The following is an 18,132-nucleotide window of genomic DNA, read 5'->3' as shown; positions in this document are numbered from 1 at the left end:
GCAGATTTCAGGATATTCAAACAGACTACTCCTTGCCAGGCACCTCCTTTTTTAATGTATTTTTTATGTTTTATGAAAGTTAATGTCTGCAATGAAAGCGTTTGGTGTGCCTTGGAACTCTATCTTAGATGATCACCCATTGTTAAAGAGGATAAAACTTTGAATGTATTTATATGTCCTTGCTGAAAAAGAAAAGGTCTTGCTATCCCCAAATATTTGAACGGTAGTGTACATTTATAGATTCTTGTATTATTTTAAACCTCAATGCATTCTGGGATTTGCCTCTCCACAAATAATATATATCTTTTCTCTTTGCATTTTGGAATAAAACCCAGAGGCAGCAGCATCACATGCATGTGATGCCTAAAATGCTGTCTAAATTGGGAGCTTACTAGGTTTTGAAATAGTATTTACCATGTTTCAAAATCATTTGTTATTGCACACACACACACACAGTGCAGTTTTGTAGGTTAGAAAAGGGGATGGCTACTTTCTGAAGTTATTGTTTTGTGCTGTATAACTTTCTTTAGCATACTGTTTGGCTTTGTGTGCTAAATTTGACCTCAGGACTGTAATTTTACCAGCAGGTGTGTGTACTTCTGCTGCTGAACAACACTTTAGGGCTCACTCTCTTTCATTGTGTGTTCCTGAGGAGCGTTTGCTGTGTTCTGTCCTAGTTGTCCATCTGTCAGTATTTCCTGACATCCTGGCCTGCTAATATTCAGAACCACCGGCACCAGTGTGTGTGTTTTGTGTGTTTGTTTAATACACATTATGTGATGAGGAATTAAGCCAAAGCGTCTGTCCTTGGTAACTGGTCTTCTATAAAAGTCATTATTATTTTTCTCTGGTCATTGCCCTTTGTCTAGCTGTGTCCACCTGTCAGTCCCTGAGGTGACCGTGGTGACCAGGAGAGTGTGTAATTAGTGCTATAGCAGTGCAGTCAGTACTGGCCGCCCACTTCCTGTTCAGGGTCAGATTCGAGGCCATGACACATTGTTCTAAACATGGTCAAAGTGTATTTAGAGATCACAGGTCTCTGGGTGCACAGAAGGCAACAACACAGAGGAAACAAAGGTCAGAGGTCAAGTGTAAATGTTATTGGTTTACAATGTATGATGCCAAGTTAAATTTGGCTCTTGCCATGAATCCATAAGTTATAAAAAGAGGAAGAGCCGATGAAGCTTCGACTAGAAGTGTACTGGGCATGTTACTTTAAGTAATTATTTATAGTAACTTATCACAAATAGTAACTGATTTAGTAACTGAGTTACATCATTATAAAAGTAACTAAATACGAGGGAAAGTTACTACTGTGTTACTTTTTTTTATTAAATGTTCAAATATGTCAAATAACTTGGATGCTCCCAATATTAAATATGTTAAATTAATGATTTGGATATGTCCATGTCCAATAGAATAACTGATTATTATAAAACATTGTACATTAATCTACACTATTATAATGTTGCTGTGGGACAATTTGAGAGACACCTATCAAATTCAATACATTATTGTAAATGTAGTCAGTACTATACTACTCCTTTTGTAGTGAAGCTCACATTATCACCTCACCTGGGTTCTTAGCCAATAATTTTGTGGCATCTTGTGACGATGTGAGGTGCTTCATTAGATTAAAATCACCAACCACCCAGAGAATAAAAACTTTGCAGGTCCGGCTGACAGAGAGCGCGCCTGTTCTGATGAAAGCTGCTTCAGTGAGCCCAATTACAGTAACGCCACATGTTTTTCTCCGTAACAGTAATGGCATTGTAACGGGGGAAACAGTAATTAGTACGATTAGTATGATCGTTACTGAAAATATTAACACCGTTAGTAACGCCCATTTATCTATAACACCATTATTCACTGACTGTGACTGAATAAATCTCAAACTCTATCCTTCTGTGCATGTCAGATAAATCATCAAATTAATTTTTTAATGAGATTAGATAATAATGAATTGAATATAATTATATATTTATATTAAATATGTACAATGAGAAATTACAAGAAATACAGTGTGGCAGTGGCTCAGGTCCTTAACCTCTTTCCCGGCAGCGTAAAAAAAAATTATCACCAGTATTTTTGATAATTTTCACAAAATTTTCATGGCCAATCAAATATTTTGTTGTATTAAAGGGGTGATGAATTGAGAAATCAACTTTCCTTTGAGCTTTTGATATATAAAAGATCATGGTAATATAAGGATATCCTGTAAGTTTCAGAGCTGAAAACGTCCTTGTTAGTCAAAGAAAAGCTTTTATAGACACCAGGCTCAGCAAACGGTCTTGTGCTTCATACTTACGTCATTGCGCGACAAAACACCGCCTATAGACGGTTTCAACGGTAACAACATAAACAAACGCTACTGCGCATGCGCGCTTTTGTGGCCCAAACTTAACTTCCGGTAGACATCAATAACACCAGAGGATGCGTTATCTTTCTTATGCGTTAGCATCTTTAATTTTGATTGTGCACCATTATCTTAATGTATAGATTTTTTTTTTGTTTCAGCATGTTTATTATAAATAATCTCCCATTTATGTCTTTAATATAGAGTGGGAAAACGCCCCACTTAAAGGGTAGGTCACCCAAAACTGAAAATCCTGTCATTATACTCACCGTCACGTTGATCCCAGAGTTTCCGCTAGAAAAGAATGGAGCCGGTCAAAGTGACCGGCAGAGGTTTCGTTTTCCGGACATTTTGATTATATATGCCGGTCAAAAACTCCTGAAAGCAGTTTATGTAACTTATTAAAAAAATGACCATGTTTATTAGCCGAACTTTCAAATAGACGGAAAAAAAAAACATGAACGTCCGATTGGCGTCAATCAACCAATTTTTTTAACTTATAGGCGTAATTTAAGGGTGGGACATGTCCCTACCACTTTTTTAAAACATCTTGCTTCACGGATTAACCTAACTAATACAAACAATGCAGTTCAATGCAGCAAACGCGGCTCATGCAGTCTTCACACAGACGAGCGCTTTAATCTAACGCTTAACGCCGTTGCAGAGACTTTCTGTTTGTTCCGGTCAGATCGCGAAACAAAATGCACAAAAACTGTTCCTGCTCTTGATGTACAACCACTGATGGTATTCGGTTTTGATGAGAGAAAAAATAGACCACGAGGGCAGATTAGAAACGAGAACTTCTGACAAGTTTAACAGACTAGACCAGTGATTAAGCAAAGTGTGCAAATCTATTTGCCTTTATTCACGTGAAAAATCTTTAGATGCAATAATTAAACGCAATTAATACATTTAATTATAAACTCAGTATGTCTCATTTAGTTGGTAACATTTAAATTGGCCACAGTGTGAAATGACAAAATCATATAATAGAATATAACAGTACTGATAACTACAAGCGCACTACAAGATGTTTTTGAAATCATTAGAGAAAACGACAAAATTACTTATTCACAAAATTACGTGTGAATAAGTGCCACCTGTTTAAAATGTGCTTGCACCCGATCATATTCAGTAGAAGGTAAAAAAAAAAAAAAAAAATCCCTTAAACTTTAACATCCCGCTCATGCCCATCGCCGTGATCATCTGTATAACGCTGGTTGTTTACCATGTGAGTTCTGAACACTGCACCATGTGCTTATTTAAATCTTTTCGTTTCTACACATATTAGGCTACATATTCCTCATGTCTGTGAGGCAAGCCTGCCGAGTTTCAGTTTGAGACGCGCTTCAGTTCATGATGAAAGCGATGGCTTCCGCGACCTAGTCTACTTATTTATTTCTTATTAATTAAATACATGAAATTAACCGAAGAACCCTTTATTAAAATTAAGAGACAATTTGTACAAAACGAAAGAAAGGCTTTTTACAAAACAAAACTTAATATTAAACTAAATATAACCACCAAAATCATTTCTGACCCACTCGCATCTTTGCACTTATAGCCTATCATAATCAGATGAAATCTAAAAATAATATTATAATATTTAAACATAAATATGAAGAAGAAAAAAAACATTGTTTAATGGCTACAACAAGTATAGTAAGCTACAGATTTATGTCATGCCTGAGCTGGATTTGAACGAACATCATTTTACCGGTGGGTTCACAGTAGCCTATATAAATGCATGCGCACTCGCCTTTCAATTATGCAATGCGTCGGCATAACATGTTTCTTTGTTTCATAATATAAGAATAATGTTGGGAAACTTGTGTCATGTGCTCTCTGCTTGATTTTTAATATTTATATCATGTTAACCAAGAATAGTACTTTAAAATGTATTTCTACTGAGTAGTGCGCCATACAAACAGACACAGACCGGAAGTTAACTTCGGGCCAGGCGCGTAACCGTAGCAACGCGCGTGCGTTCGATGAAACCGTCTATACAGTGCGTCTAATCCAGTAGCCTTGCCCACCGACTCATGGAGGGCTCGTGCTAGCTAAAAAACAACAATAATGCCGAGGAAGATAGCAATATATTGCACTATTCCTGGTTGTGGAAGAACACAGTCGCTGCATAAGCTTCCTTCTGATCCTAATATTAGGAATGAGTGGTTGAACTTTATTTTTAATGAGGTTTCAGCTCATGTGGGGAAGACATGTTCACTTCAGTTCACTGCGGAATCGTTTGTGAACAAATCTCCAGTTGATGCTGGATTTGGATCCGACAGGAATGGTGCAACACACTTATGTGAGTAGAACGTGTTTTTATGTAATAGTATTGCATTGTTATAGATCATTTTGCTTATGTGTACATAACAGAACATACCTTAGCATGCTGGACTCAGACACATATGAGCCAGGGCTCGCAAGGCCAGGCAGGCCGATGAATCTCATAAAATTCCGTTCTTGATGTGGGCTGTTGTCTTTCTCTTGAGTTGACATTTAAAGGGGTACTTCAGCGCTGGGAAGATGAATCTGTATTTAAACTGGGTCATTAATGTAGTAGAAATGTGAAATTATTTTTGAATTTGGTGCTTTCTAGACTGAGAAAAGACAGAAAATGTATTTTTGTCTCATGGGGATGAAAGACTACAATTCCCAGAATGCTTAGCTGCCCTGTGAGGCCATTCCCAAAGCCACCTTCTGGATTACAGTGACTGAGTTCAGAAAGTACAATTAAATACTAAACGTGTGTTCAATATAACGATCGAGTTGCCGCGTGAGTCTCACAGCAGACTCAGATTAGGAGTCAGATTACATTTAACGTCATAAATGAGCTCTCGTGATGAGAGCTGAGGTAATCGCGACCACATTCGCGGCATACATTCACAACGCATTTTCAGTTCATGCCTTTGGAAGCTTAACTTTCATAGAAATTAATTTGAGAAGTTAAAACACTTACATTGCTTAGCATCCGTTTAAATTAATGCCTGTAGCTGAGCTGTGCTGTAAGTGTGATCTCCATTCCCCATGCATGAGTTGAAAACATGCGGAAATGGCTCCCTCTGCTGGCTGTAGTCTTTAGCCTCTGGGCAAACATTCCTCTCGTGACGCAAATATCGTCAATTTGCGTCACAAGAGGAAATTTTCCAGAAATAAAATGCATAAATCTCTCGTCACAGGGGGATATAAGAGGGGGGAGCACAATCATTTGAATGTACTCCAGGGATTCTACTAATACAAAGCCATATGCTAATCGCTGAAGTAACCCTTTAAAGGCTGCACGCACACACGTGTGTGTGTGCACGCAGTGTACGCAGTGCACGCTTATACCGATCTTGCGGGCTATGTGTAATATAAAAATAATAGTCTAATCAATCACGGGTGGGTGAGAAATAAATCATTGTGTTTGTTCGATAAAGACGTTTACGAGCCCTGTGATCGAGAAAATCATTCTGTTTGCTGCTTCTCCCTGAACTGACAAGGGAGCTTAAGCTCATTAAATATGCAAATCTTATCCAATCCTAGCCATGGGCGTTTACTTCAAAGTCTCCAGTGCGTCACGCCCATCAAAACCCATCGTTTTGGAGAGAGCCTCAAAACCAGTGTAGAAAATAGCATATTACTTATTAGTTATGATGTTTTTGAATGTAAAAAACACACAAACATCATAAGTTGACCTCAGACAACAGTATAATTTTTTTTTTAAAGCCAGTTCATGACACTTTTAAAATCTGAACATGCAATATATCAACAGAAAAAAAGAAACAAACAAAAAGTTCCGTCAATGGATGGGAGAGAGTTAAATATCACTGGGGAAATTACTTCACTGGTGTCGCTCATCCTTATATGCCTCAGAGCTCCCTCATGAGAGGACTCGCTCGTTCCTCCCACGTCTCTTGCTCGTCAACCTCACCACACTACAATATGTTTGTTTTTTTACTGCTCGGGGTCGCTAACCTCTTTAAAACAATAACAAAGGTGTAGCTTGATGACGCAGTGAATGAGCGTGGAATCATGGAATTTGTTTTATGTACATTTGCTCGCCTGTCTAATAAAGTGCATGCAAGAACAGCATCTCTGTCATGTCGAAGTGTGAAACGCCACGTCGATACTGGTTCTTTTTTGATTTCTCATTTTGTTCCAAAGTCTGTTTGACATGGTCCAAAATTTTTGACCGAAACTACAACAGCGTGCCGCGAGACGTTATACAGTTGTCCACGTCTGTTGCCATGGTTTCTACGGCAGTAAAAGCAGAAACCAAGGGTAACGTGGATACTCCCTCACACGTCCCGGTTCCTTGGTTAAAATCGCTATTTACAAATAGTTGGAAACATTTGAGATATTGTAAGTACTCAAATGAGCAAAATATATAACACTGGCCTAGTGTTTTTTGGATATTTTACTGCAAAAATCCTACATATTGCACCTTCAGGCATAAAATAATTTAATGTTGATCATTTTTTCAGACAGATTTACTAACAGTTTGCACCTCTTTTGGCGTTAAAAAAATTGTAGTATTAGTGCTAAAAAGGCATGGACAAAGTTATTTTTGTGGCTGATCTTATTACATTTGCATTTGTAGGAGTTTCCTAGCCTGACAAGCCAGACCCACATCAAGATGTTTGGTCTGGAAACTCACCATTGACAGGGCTCACCCGGGGGGCGGGATAAACGGTTGTCTTTCAAACTCCCTCTGCACGCGATAGGATAGCGCTACAACCAACGTGAAGCGGAGCTCGTTGATAGATTAAACATTTGCTGTATCCAGTCAGCAGAACTCCAAACACATCTTCCCTTTTTAAGAATGACTTCAGTGCCATTCTTGGTTCTTTTCTCAGAGAAAAGCTTAAAAAAAAATTTTTTTAATCAAAGCTGATTCTCCGCCGTTCGCCAGCTTCTGTGTTTACTAGTAGCAGGCAAGTGCAACTTGGCCGTCATTATGTTAAGCCCCGCCCACTGACTCTATACACGATGTGATTGGACCCGACCAGAATTTGTTTTTTACAGCTCAGATGTGTATTGAGAGTTGCTAGACGATACTCACGGCAGATTAGATTTGCTGCCGCTAGGGTGCGTTTAGATTTCTAGGCTAGGAGATTCCATTTCAGACACAACATTTTTGGGAGGAGAGTATTTAAATTAATCATAATATTGAATATGATTATGAATCAGGTAATATTTGAATAATATTTGTGCCATTATTTACTGCTCCAAAAAGCATATCTTAAACCAAACACTAATTTGCGCTGCTCTTGGTAGATTGCGTTTGTTATTATGGAAATGATCTGGCTGCGTCTGTGTTCTTTAATTTGTGTGTCATCAGCAGTGTAACAGAGTTATGTAATTTAATTATTTAAAAATATATAACTGTAATCAGTTACAGTTACTGGATTAAAAAAATACAGTTATTTTAACTGCAGTTAAATTAAATTACAGTTTTTTAAATTAAATAACTTTACTTAAAAATGTTAATGATCACAAAGGGGTTACATCTGAATATTTTCTGTAAAAAGATCATGTTAGGATATGATATGGATATGTTGTTCATGCAGCTTTGCAGACAAGCAAGCTGACACCAAACACTATGTCAGTTGTCGTTTTTAAAATTGCCAGCCATTGACTCCTGTATTCATACACACAGAATGCTAATTTATGGGATTTATTTTTTAATGCTGTTGTCAATTCCAAAAGTTTTTTTCTAAACCTTTGAACAACTTTTTTTAGTTAACGATCTGCAAAACCTGGTATTTATTAGTGTTGTTCATTGAGTCGAGTAAATGTTCTTTTGATATTTGGGTATAAAGTGTTTTAATTCTATAGTGCTGTCCTCTTAAGATTGAACGGTGGCTACTGCAGTTGAATTGTCCTACTGAACGTTGTAGGTCATTGTGACGTATGTTGGTTCTTTCAACGGCTCACTACCACGCCCTTGGCCTCGGCATCGGCATTAACGCAATTTGAGTCAGCGGCTCGAATTGATAAGGCTCTGGCCCTGTGTCTACAGACAATTCAGCCTCCTCCACTTCACGTGAGGGTGGGGGAGAAAAGACCGAAAAGACCTAAAGTTTTCCTCTACTTCAAAAGACCGATCTGTTGCAAAATGACTGGTGTCACTCCTGACAACAACATTGTTGTTATTGGTCGCTGGTTTAGCTTTATTCACCCATGTGACGAAAAGAGAACTCATTAAAATACTCAATATCTGTTGCAGTGCTCCGAATGAATAATTCATAGTGAAAACTAAGTGTAAGTTTACTTCCCTGTGAAAATATGAAATAAAATTATTCAGGTGGGCTGGTCTGACTGAAAGCCACTGAAAGCTCATCGCTCATTATTAACATGTCTCTTTTACCACCAGCTAAGAGGCTAAAATTTAGACCTTACCTCATTTCTGCGGTTTCATTACTTTCCCGATTTATGAGCTCCGTTTAGAGAGGAAAAAGAGAGAGGGAAGGAGAACTGAATGATTTACTGATGGCAAAAGGGAATCCATTTTGTTTGTGCAAGGCAGGTAAATGAGGTGTCACTCTGAAAGAGCACTCTCTCAGTCTGGAGCATTCCGTGATGGATTCCACCCTCAGGACATCCAGACCTGCCACTCCGTCGACACTCACCCTTAGACGGAAGAGCTGCGATTGGAGGAGTGTGTCTACTGATTTCCTATTGGCTGCTGGGAGATTTAAGAGGTGGCGCTGAGTTCAATATCATCTCCAGTGTTCCTGTTGGCTCATTTTTGCCTGGCCTCTTCCTTATCCACACTGGTGGTCATTTTTAGTTTAACCCTGGCTTTAAAAGCCAGTTTGCGTTTAAAACCAAACCAAATAAGAATCCACTGAAGCAAAGATACATAGTAGTGTGACATTTATTTATGGGTGAATAACACAAAAACATGTTCGTTACATTTCACCCCAGACTAAAAAAAATATATTTAATAAATATTATTTATCAAATATACAAAATACATCATAATATATTATTGTTTTGATTAATATATTATTTTTAAAGCTACTGTTATATAGTTAGTGTATATATATATATATATATATATATATATATATATATATATATATATATATATATATATATATATATATATATATATATATATATATATATATATATATATCTTGACAAGTTTTGTGTGATTCACCCAGGTGTCTTTCTCATTGCAAAATATTTTAAAGGAATAAAAAGGAAAAATAAAGGGAAGGAATGTAAAGGAAAGGGACCAGGAGGAGAAATAGGTAATTCGTTGTTGATAGCGGCGTCTCCAAAATTGCTGGGAGGATAGGATGACCCAATAAACACAAACACGCACGCATTTATGCTCTGCCAGAGGAGAGGCTTCACAGCGACTCCATTACACTCAATTAACCCCTAAAAGGGGCAAGACAGACTGAGAGAGATTCCAGTAGAAGAACAGAAGAGATGAAGAGAGAGAATGAGACATAACTCATTTCGTTCTTTCATCTTAGTCCATCCACAGAGACCATTTTACAATTGTGCACTTATGCAAATAACCGTTTGCAAGATAATGACTGATTTTGATGCCCTATTCTGTTATTACAATGCGTATAAATCTCTGCACTGAGGCTGGATTGGTCTCAGCATAATTTTTTTCAAAGGGTCATTTCTTCCAGATAATGTCTTTTTGCCATTATTCCTATTGTCAATCGAAGATGGAAGCTTTCTTTAGCTGACATTTTTTAAGAAAAGTATAGTTTGATAGCATTGCAGTAAAGCTTAATGTCAAAGCTGAGCTGAAAAACATTCAATCTATTTTGTGATGTGAAAGGGACAAGGCACTTTCACACAGTAATCCCAGTAAATTACTGTAAAATTACCAAAATGATTTTACAAGTAAATACACAAAGATGTTGTTCACACAGGCAACAGCATTCTGTCTTTTTACCATTTAATGACCATTCACACATGAGCACCAAAATACCAGTAAATTCTGTGATCAGAAATGATCTTTAAACTCTGGAAAGTCACACATGAGCTCTTAACAGTAATTTACCAGTAAAGACTGTATGTGTGAAAGGTGTTTGTGGTATATAAATATAGATAAAATAGATCATTCTAAATATTAAATATGATGATAGTATGTAAATAACACTATAATTTAAATCAGGCCTAACATTATGACCTAATATTGTGTTGGTTACCCTTTTGCTGCCAATATAGCCCTGACCTGTCGAGACATGGACTCCACTAGAACCCTGATGATGTGCTGTGTTATCTGGCACCAAGATGTTAGCAGTAGATCCTTTAAGACCTGTAAATTGTGAAGTGGGGCCTCCATGGATCGGACTTGTTTGTTCAGCACATCCTGCAGATGCTCGATTGGATTGAGATCTGAGGAGTTTGGAGGACAATTCAACACCTCAAACTTGTTATTGTGTTCCTCAAACCATTCCTGAACCATTTTTGCTTTGTGGCAGGGCGCATAATCCTGCTGAAAGAGGCCACAGCCTCTAGGGAATGCTGTTTCCATGAAAGGGTGTACATGGTCTGCAACAATGCTTTGATAGGTGGTACGTGTCAAAGTAACATCCACATGAAGGGCAGGACCCAAGGTTTCCCAGCAGAACATTGCCCAAAGCATCACACTGCCTCCGTCTTCCCATAGTGCATCCTTGTGCCATGTGTTCCCCAGTTAAGCGACACACATGCACCCGGCTATCCATGTGATGTAAAAGAAAATGTGATTCATCAGACCAAGCCACCTTCTTCCATTGCTCCGTGGTCCAGTTCTGCTGCTTACTGTTGGTGCTTTCAGTGGTGGACAGGGGTCAGCATGGACACCCTGACTGGTCTGCGGCTATGCAGTCTCATACGCAACAAACTGCGATGCGCTGTGTATTCTGGCACTTTTCTACCAGAACCAGCATTAACTTCTTGAGCAATTTGAGTTACAGTACAGTCTGTTTGATCGGATCACACAGGCCAGCCTTCGCTCACCACATGCATCAGTGAGCCTTGGCCGCCCATGACCCTGTCGCCCATGAACTGTCGCTTCCTTGGGCCACTTTTGATAGCTTCTGACCACTGAAGTCTGGAACACCCCGCAAGAGCTGCAGTTTTGGAGATGCTCTGACTCAGTCATCTAGCATCACAATTTGGCCCTTGTCAAACTCACTCAAATCCTTATGCTTGTCCATTTTCCTGCTTCTAATACATCAGCATCGTAATAATATAATAATTATATATATACATATAATATCTGTCTCGCTCTCGCTCTCGCTCTCTCTCTTTCTATATACAGTATATATATATATATATATACATACATACATACATACATACATACATACATACATACATACATACATACATACATACATACATTTTTAACCTTAAATTAGCATATTATTATTATTTATTTATATTTTCTAAGTTATAGCCATGCTTATTTCTGTTTAACTTTCTTTTTTCTTTTTTTTTACAGATTTAACTAACAATAACAACAACGTGAGTCAGTGTTGACATATATTTTACGTTTTATCACACTGTGTCTTTCATTATATACATCCTGTGGGGAAAGATGATATCACACATATGGCGTGAGTTTGTGGATAAGTTGTTCACAGCATGGGGACTTAGTCTGTGACTTCAGATCAAGCATGAGTCCTTTCTCTTGGGCTGTTATAACAGAAAGAAAGAACCATGAGAGACGGCGGAAAAGAAGCCTCTGATTCATTGTTGACACTGGCACCTGGCGAATCAAGACAGTTGCTTTCAATTTATCTCTCCATGATGGCAGTTGCCAGGGTTACCGAAGTATAGTTGGTGTCCAAGGAGGCAGCCGTGAGGATGCTCAGGAGAGGTATAGAGCCAATATATCACTTTGTCACACCCTTCAACAGGACACTGTATGCCTGAGGGGTTTAGTGTGGTCGATCAACTGAAGGTTTGTTGTTCTGTGTGAGAGTTTGTGGGGTTCTGGGGGTTACACATGTCTGGATGTGTCAGTTAATACCTAAAGGTGTGTGTGTCATTAAGTTTAAATGAGGTCAGTGCTTCTCTACAAACACGTTACCTGCGGTAGTTAAAATAAGTCTCTGGTTATACAAAATGCTGCGTTTCAAAACCTGGGAAGCTTCCTACCTAGAAAACACTGAATGTTCAAATCAAATATTTTGAGGCATTCATATATTTCAGTAAATATTTTAAGGCATCATAGCTGGATTCAAAACATTTCATTATTTACAGGCATATCTGAACAACATTTTAGGCATCATTTTGCATTTTAGTATTCGAACATCTTCAAATCAATACCCACTTTAGGCATTTTAGGATTGTACATATATTTTTATATAAGTGAAGCATCTTTAGAGGATCACAGGTCAAATTGAACTTGTTTAGACATTATAAACATGCATTCAAATGTCATGCATCTAACTCAGACATTTAAATTAAACAATTATGGACATAGGAATATTTCAATACACTGAATTTGTGAACCATTTTAGCAATCATTGATTCTTCTCAATGTTTGAATCTAAAACTTTTATACATCACAATGAGTCATGGGCGTAATTTTGGTTTAAACATTCATTTTAATTTGCTGTCATTCCTTAGAATAAATGAAAGCCAGGTTTTTCCTAATATATATCATCTGTCAATTTTATTTGTCAATAATTTAAGAAGTTCCATAATTTAAAGCTCTTTATTCTAACTTATACTTGGCCTTTTGAAAAAGTATCATAGTTATTGTAATTCTTTAACTAGCATTTGTTACAAGGATATAATTACTGTTAAGGTTTTCCACAAGGTTTAGGATTTTTACATTTTAAATTGTGTGAAGTTTCTCGTCCGCTATTGTCTTGCCGGTTGGTGCGAGCTTTGCTGGTTTTATACTCGTTCATTTGGTACTATTAGTTATAAATATTATATTTCACTGTTATGTTGTAATGCTTAATATTTAAAACAACCCAATAAATTGGTTAAAATCTTACATTTGGGTATTTAAGATTTATTTACGATGTTTAAGTTATTTATGATAATATGCCTACTTCTTAAATTTTATCTCAAGAACAATCATAAGAAAAAAGATAAGAACATTTTTAAGAAAACTTTTTGGGAATAAAAAATGTTCTTATATTTTTTCTTAAGTTAGAAAATAAGAAGAATATGATGCCAGTCAATTTTCATTGTACAACATTTGAATTCACAGAGCTCCTGAGAGCGACCCATTCTTCAACTATTGTTTGTAGAAGCAGTCAGCATGTATAGGTGCTTGATTTTATGCACAATTGGCCATGGAAGTGATTGGAACACCTGAATTCAATAATTTGGAGGGGTGTCCCAATACTTTTGGCAATATAGTGCATGTTTGTGTGTGTGTGTGCGATCCAGATCCTCCTTCTACACAGCTATGATGTTTCAATTGATGCAGTATGTGGTCTGGCGTTGTCATGCAATGTCTTCCCTGAAAGAGATGACGTCTAGATGGGAGCATATTTTGTTCTAGAACTTGTATATACCTTTCAGCACTGATGGTGCCTTTCTAGATGTGTAAGCTGCCCATGCCACACACACTTATGCAACCCCATACCATCAGAGATGCAGACTTTTGAAATGAGTGCTGATAAAAACTTGGGTTGTCCTTCTCCTTTTTATCTGGATGACATGGCGTACCATTTTTCCAAAAAGAATTTCAACAATTTTGATTTGTCTGACCACAGAACAGTTCTCCACTTTGACACAGTCAATTTTAAATGAGCCTTGTACTTCTGGATCATGTTTATATGTGGCTTATTTTCTTACCTATAGAGTTTCAGCCGGCAACAGCGAATGGCATGGTGGATTGTGTTCACGGCAATGTTTTCCAGAAGTATTCCTGAGTTGTGATTTCCATTACAGTAGTATTCCTGTATGTGATGCAGTGCCGTCTAAGGGCCCGAAGATCATGGGCATCCAATATGGTTTTCCGGCCTTGACCCTTACAGAGATTTTTTTCCAGATTATCTGAATCTTTGGATGATATTATGCACTGTAGATGATGATAAATTCAAACTCATTGCAATTTTTCTCTGAGAAACTTTCTGATATTACTCCAATATGTTTCGTCGCTTCTGAGAGACACTGCCACTCTCAGAGGTTCTTTTTATACCCAATTATGTTGCCAATCGACCTAATAAGTTGCAAATTGGTCCTCCAGCTGTTCCTTATATGTACTTTTACCTTTTTCGGCCTCTTATTGCTACCTATCCAAACTTTTTTGTAATGTGTAGCTCTCATGAAATCCAAAATGAGCCAATATTTGGCATGATATTTCAAAATATCTCTTTTTCATCATTTGATATTTTATCTATATTATATTCTGAATAAAATATAAATCTCACAATTTGTAGTGTCCCAACTTTGTTTGGAATCTGGTTTATATTCTTTTACAATGATAGAAAGACATTGTAAACAGACTGTGTGTGGTTACAATTATGAATATGGGACTACCGATAAAATAATATTGTATTTTAAATGTACAACAAACAAAATTAATTGCAAGAAAAATAAATAGTGGAGAGAAAGGTTACAGGGCTCGACAATAAGGATAGTTAAATGGCCTGGGGTCAGCGTGAAAGAGCTCTGGATAGTAGAGGGAATTGTCTGAATCGTCACAAAAGTTTATCATTGGCATGTGTTGATAAGCCTTGTCAATTTAAAACAATCAAGCAACGTTTAACCATTAAATTTCAAGAACAAGTAGATGATAATTAGTACTCAATTTAGTACTTGTACAATTTAGTACAGTTTTATCTATCAGTCTTCTAGTGCTTGAACAGAAAAATACACACAAAAAAGTGTCTAAATTGCCGTCTTGGTAAGCATTTACAAACACTGTCAGTTATATATTATTGAACGTAAACAGATGAGAAAGAAAACGCATGTGTAACAGTATGTTGGATCTGTGCATTTTTTCTTAGTGTCATCAGACTAATATTCCTGCTTCTGTATGTTATTACTGTTAATCAGACAACAAAAGACAGATAAAATCACTCACTGATCTTGAGCAAATAATTTGTTTATATTTAGTGAAGACTGTGCAGTTATTTTACATTTGATTATTCAACTTCTAATCTAAACTAAACTACAGTTAGCCTTACCTGAAAAGTTTTTATTTATGTAATTTTTGAAATAATGTTCTGTTGCATTTATTTCAGCTGATGCTTATGTTTTTCGCATTTGTTATTTTATTGCTGAAGACTATCTTGTCTTCAATATTTTTTTTTCCTTTATATTAGCTAGGCTAGTAGTTTTTGCTGTGGTGTCTAAAATTTTATCAAGCAAGAATTTAAAAATATCAATGGTATCTAAAACGTTAGTGGCTTATTTATTAGAAAACATGGGTCAAAACAACAACAAAACAACAGCTTTTATTTATTTGTGTGTAGGCCTATTTATTTTGTGGGGCCCAACCGGTCCAGTAGAAAAAAATCCTTAGCGTTAAGGCCTGGGATAGAAGTCATGGTAATAATACAATAAGTTTAATCAGTTAACATGACCTAATAATGAACTTTACTTACAAAGCATTTATTTATCTTTGTTAATGTTAATTTCAACATTTACAAATGACGGCAGATACAAATAAACAGTAAATTAATTACTCTTGAGTGATTTGTTACAATGTCAAATAAGCACAGACGCTCTGATATTTGCGTGACGCTCTAGAACAGACGTCATTGGTTCTCGTGCGACACGTGCACACATTTGAGCTGCTTCTTGTTCTTTTAATGGCGGTGGGCAAACCCACTTGAACTTCACCTACTGCACCACACGTGTGACAGTGGGCAAAAAATAAAGAGTCAGGTTTAGGCTGGCCGATGCTGAAATCAGTTTAAAAAAATGCTTAATTGGTCCCGAAACCAATCCTTGAGATCAGCTTGGGACATCCCTAATTAAAATGCCTTGCAATAAATTTGGTTAATGCACACTGGTACCTGGCGAATCAAGACTTTTGCTTTCAGTTTACCTCTCCATGATGGCAGTTGCCAGGGTTATCATACTCTTTCGAATCTTGCAAAAAGGTATTGTGTGTCATACATGCAATCAAATTGAATGCTTGGGCTGTCTAGGTAGTCAACTCACTTGACTAGGGTATGTCTTTTAAAACGCAGCATATGTATTTGTGGCTTCACACAGTGTGTGAAACTTCCTTGTGCATGCGAGTCAGATCGGCCTGAGATCAGACAGAGCGCGAGTGGAACGTTTATGTCATCTACAGGCTGCCGTTCCTCAGGCTCCGCTGCACTGCTTCAAATCTATCGTCTTACAAATGTCCTAAATAAAAAGAACACTTGTCAGAGGCTGTGCAAGTCTGTTTTATGATGATTGATGGGTGTGAAATATGGTATTACTGCAAAGCCGGCCGATGATTTTCAGTGCTGTTTATTACAGCCTTGTGGCGGCTCTGACTGATCAATACTGAGTCAGAGGAAACCGTGACGACATGACTCTGACTCTCATCCATTCTCTCGCTTCTTACAGCCTCTGTCCATCATTTCTTACATGTTACTTTCTCTCGCCCATCCTTCTTTTCTTTTCAACCCCTTACTTTTCCCTTTTCACTTCCTTATCATATCTCCGCCCTTAAATTCCTCTCTTTTTCTTGTTACTCTGCATTTACATGCTGCAGTCACTCTAGCCTCGTACCGCTGCAGTAATTGGAAAGCCGTCACTGAGCTCGATGTTTGGATCGAGGGATACATGGGTGGAGAGAGAGAGAGAGAGAGAGAGAGAGAGAGAGAGAGAGAGAGAGAGAGAGAGAGAGAGAGAGAGAGAGAGAGAGAACCAGAAAAAGTGTGTGAATCTGCATGTGTGTTCAGACCGACTGATTTTGACAGTAAAGGCAAAGGTTCAAGAATTTCCTCGCTCATGCTGGAAGATATCAGCTTTTTTCAGAATCAAAAAAAAGTGTTCAATTCATATATATATATATATATATATATATATATATATATATATATATATATATATATATATATATATATATATATATATATATATATATATATATATATATATATATGCATATATAACACACACAGATGTATACACACAATTAATCACTACATGTTTGTGTCATTTGCCTAATTTGCATAACACATTTAGCGAATCAGGTGCTTAAACAGCACAATTAAGCAATGCAATCAGCATGTGCGGTTCATTCTTAGTGAATTCCCCCCATAACATATTAGCAGAACACCAGCATGTGACGTTAAAACTGTTTTAAGTCCCTTAAATGTTGTTCCTGAGTGTGTGTTTTGCTGTAATGCATGTAAATTCTTGTTTTGTTCCTCTCTGGACTGAAAATGGGAATTGTTGCCTTTTTCGCTGGAGTGTGTATGTGTGTGTGTGTCCATGGGATGAATGGGCGAACGACTTGAGATGAATGAGAGAGACAGGGCTACAGCCACTCTTCCTGCAGCTGCATTAGCATTCAGAAGCTGTCTTACTGACAGAGAGAGAGGGAGACGGGGAGGGCAGAGAGACAGGGGAGGGGAGGGGAGGGGAGGGGAGGGGAGGACTTGGAGGGCAGAGAGAGATGGAGAGAGAGAGAGAGAGAGAGAGAGAGAGAGAGAGAGAGAGAGAGAGAGAGAGAGAGAGAGAGAGAGAGAGAGAGAGAGAGAGAGGGAGGGTTAGGAGGGGCTGTTGATTACAGCACTAGGAGAATGTGTGTATGTTTTTTTTTTGCTGTTTTAGGGGGGTGAGGTGAGTCGTGCTCAACCCCCCCCACACACTAATCAATCCGGACCCCTGGCGCCCGC

The 18,132-nt window shown here is 37.6% G+C and overlaps 1 protein-coding gene across 6 annotated transcripts in view; it reads left to right on the top strand.

Annotated features, from left to right (window-relative positions):
• shank3a (SH3 and multiple ankyrin repeat domains 3a) overlaps positions 1-18,132 on the top strand; it is a 462,280-nt gene that overhangs the window by 327,485 nt on the left and 116,663 nt on the right. The window lies entirely within an intron of this gene.

The sequence above is a fragment of the Pseudorasbora parva genome, chromosome 16 (genome assembly GCF_024679245.1).
Source record: "Pseudorasbora parva isolate DD20220531a chromosome 16, ASM2467924v1, whole genome shotgun sequence".
In the NCBI taxonomy this organism is placed as follows: Eukaryota; Metazoa; Chordata; class Actinopteri; order Cypriniformes; family Gobionidae; genus Pseudorasbora; species Pseudorasbora parva.
The sequence above is the reverse complement of the archived record's forward strand: the minus strand, read 5'-3'. Positions and strand labels throughout refer to the sequence as shown.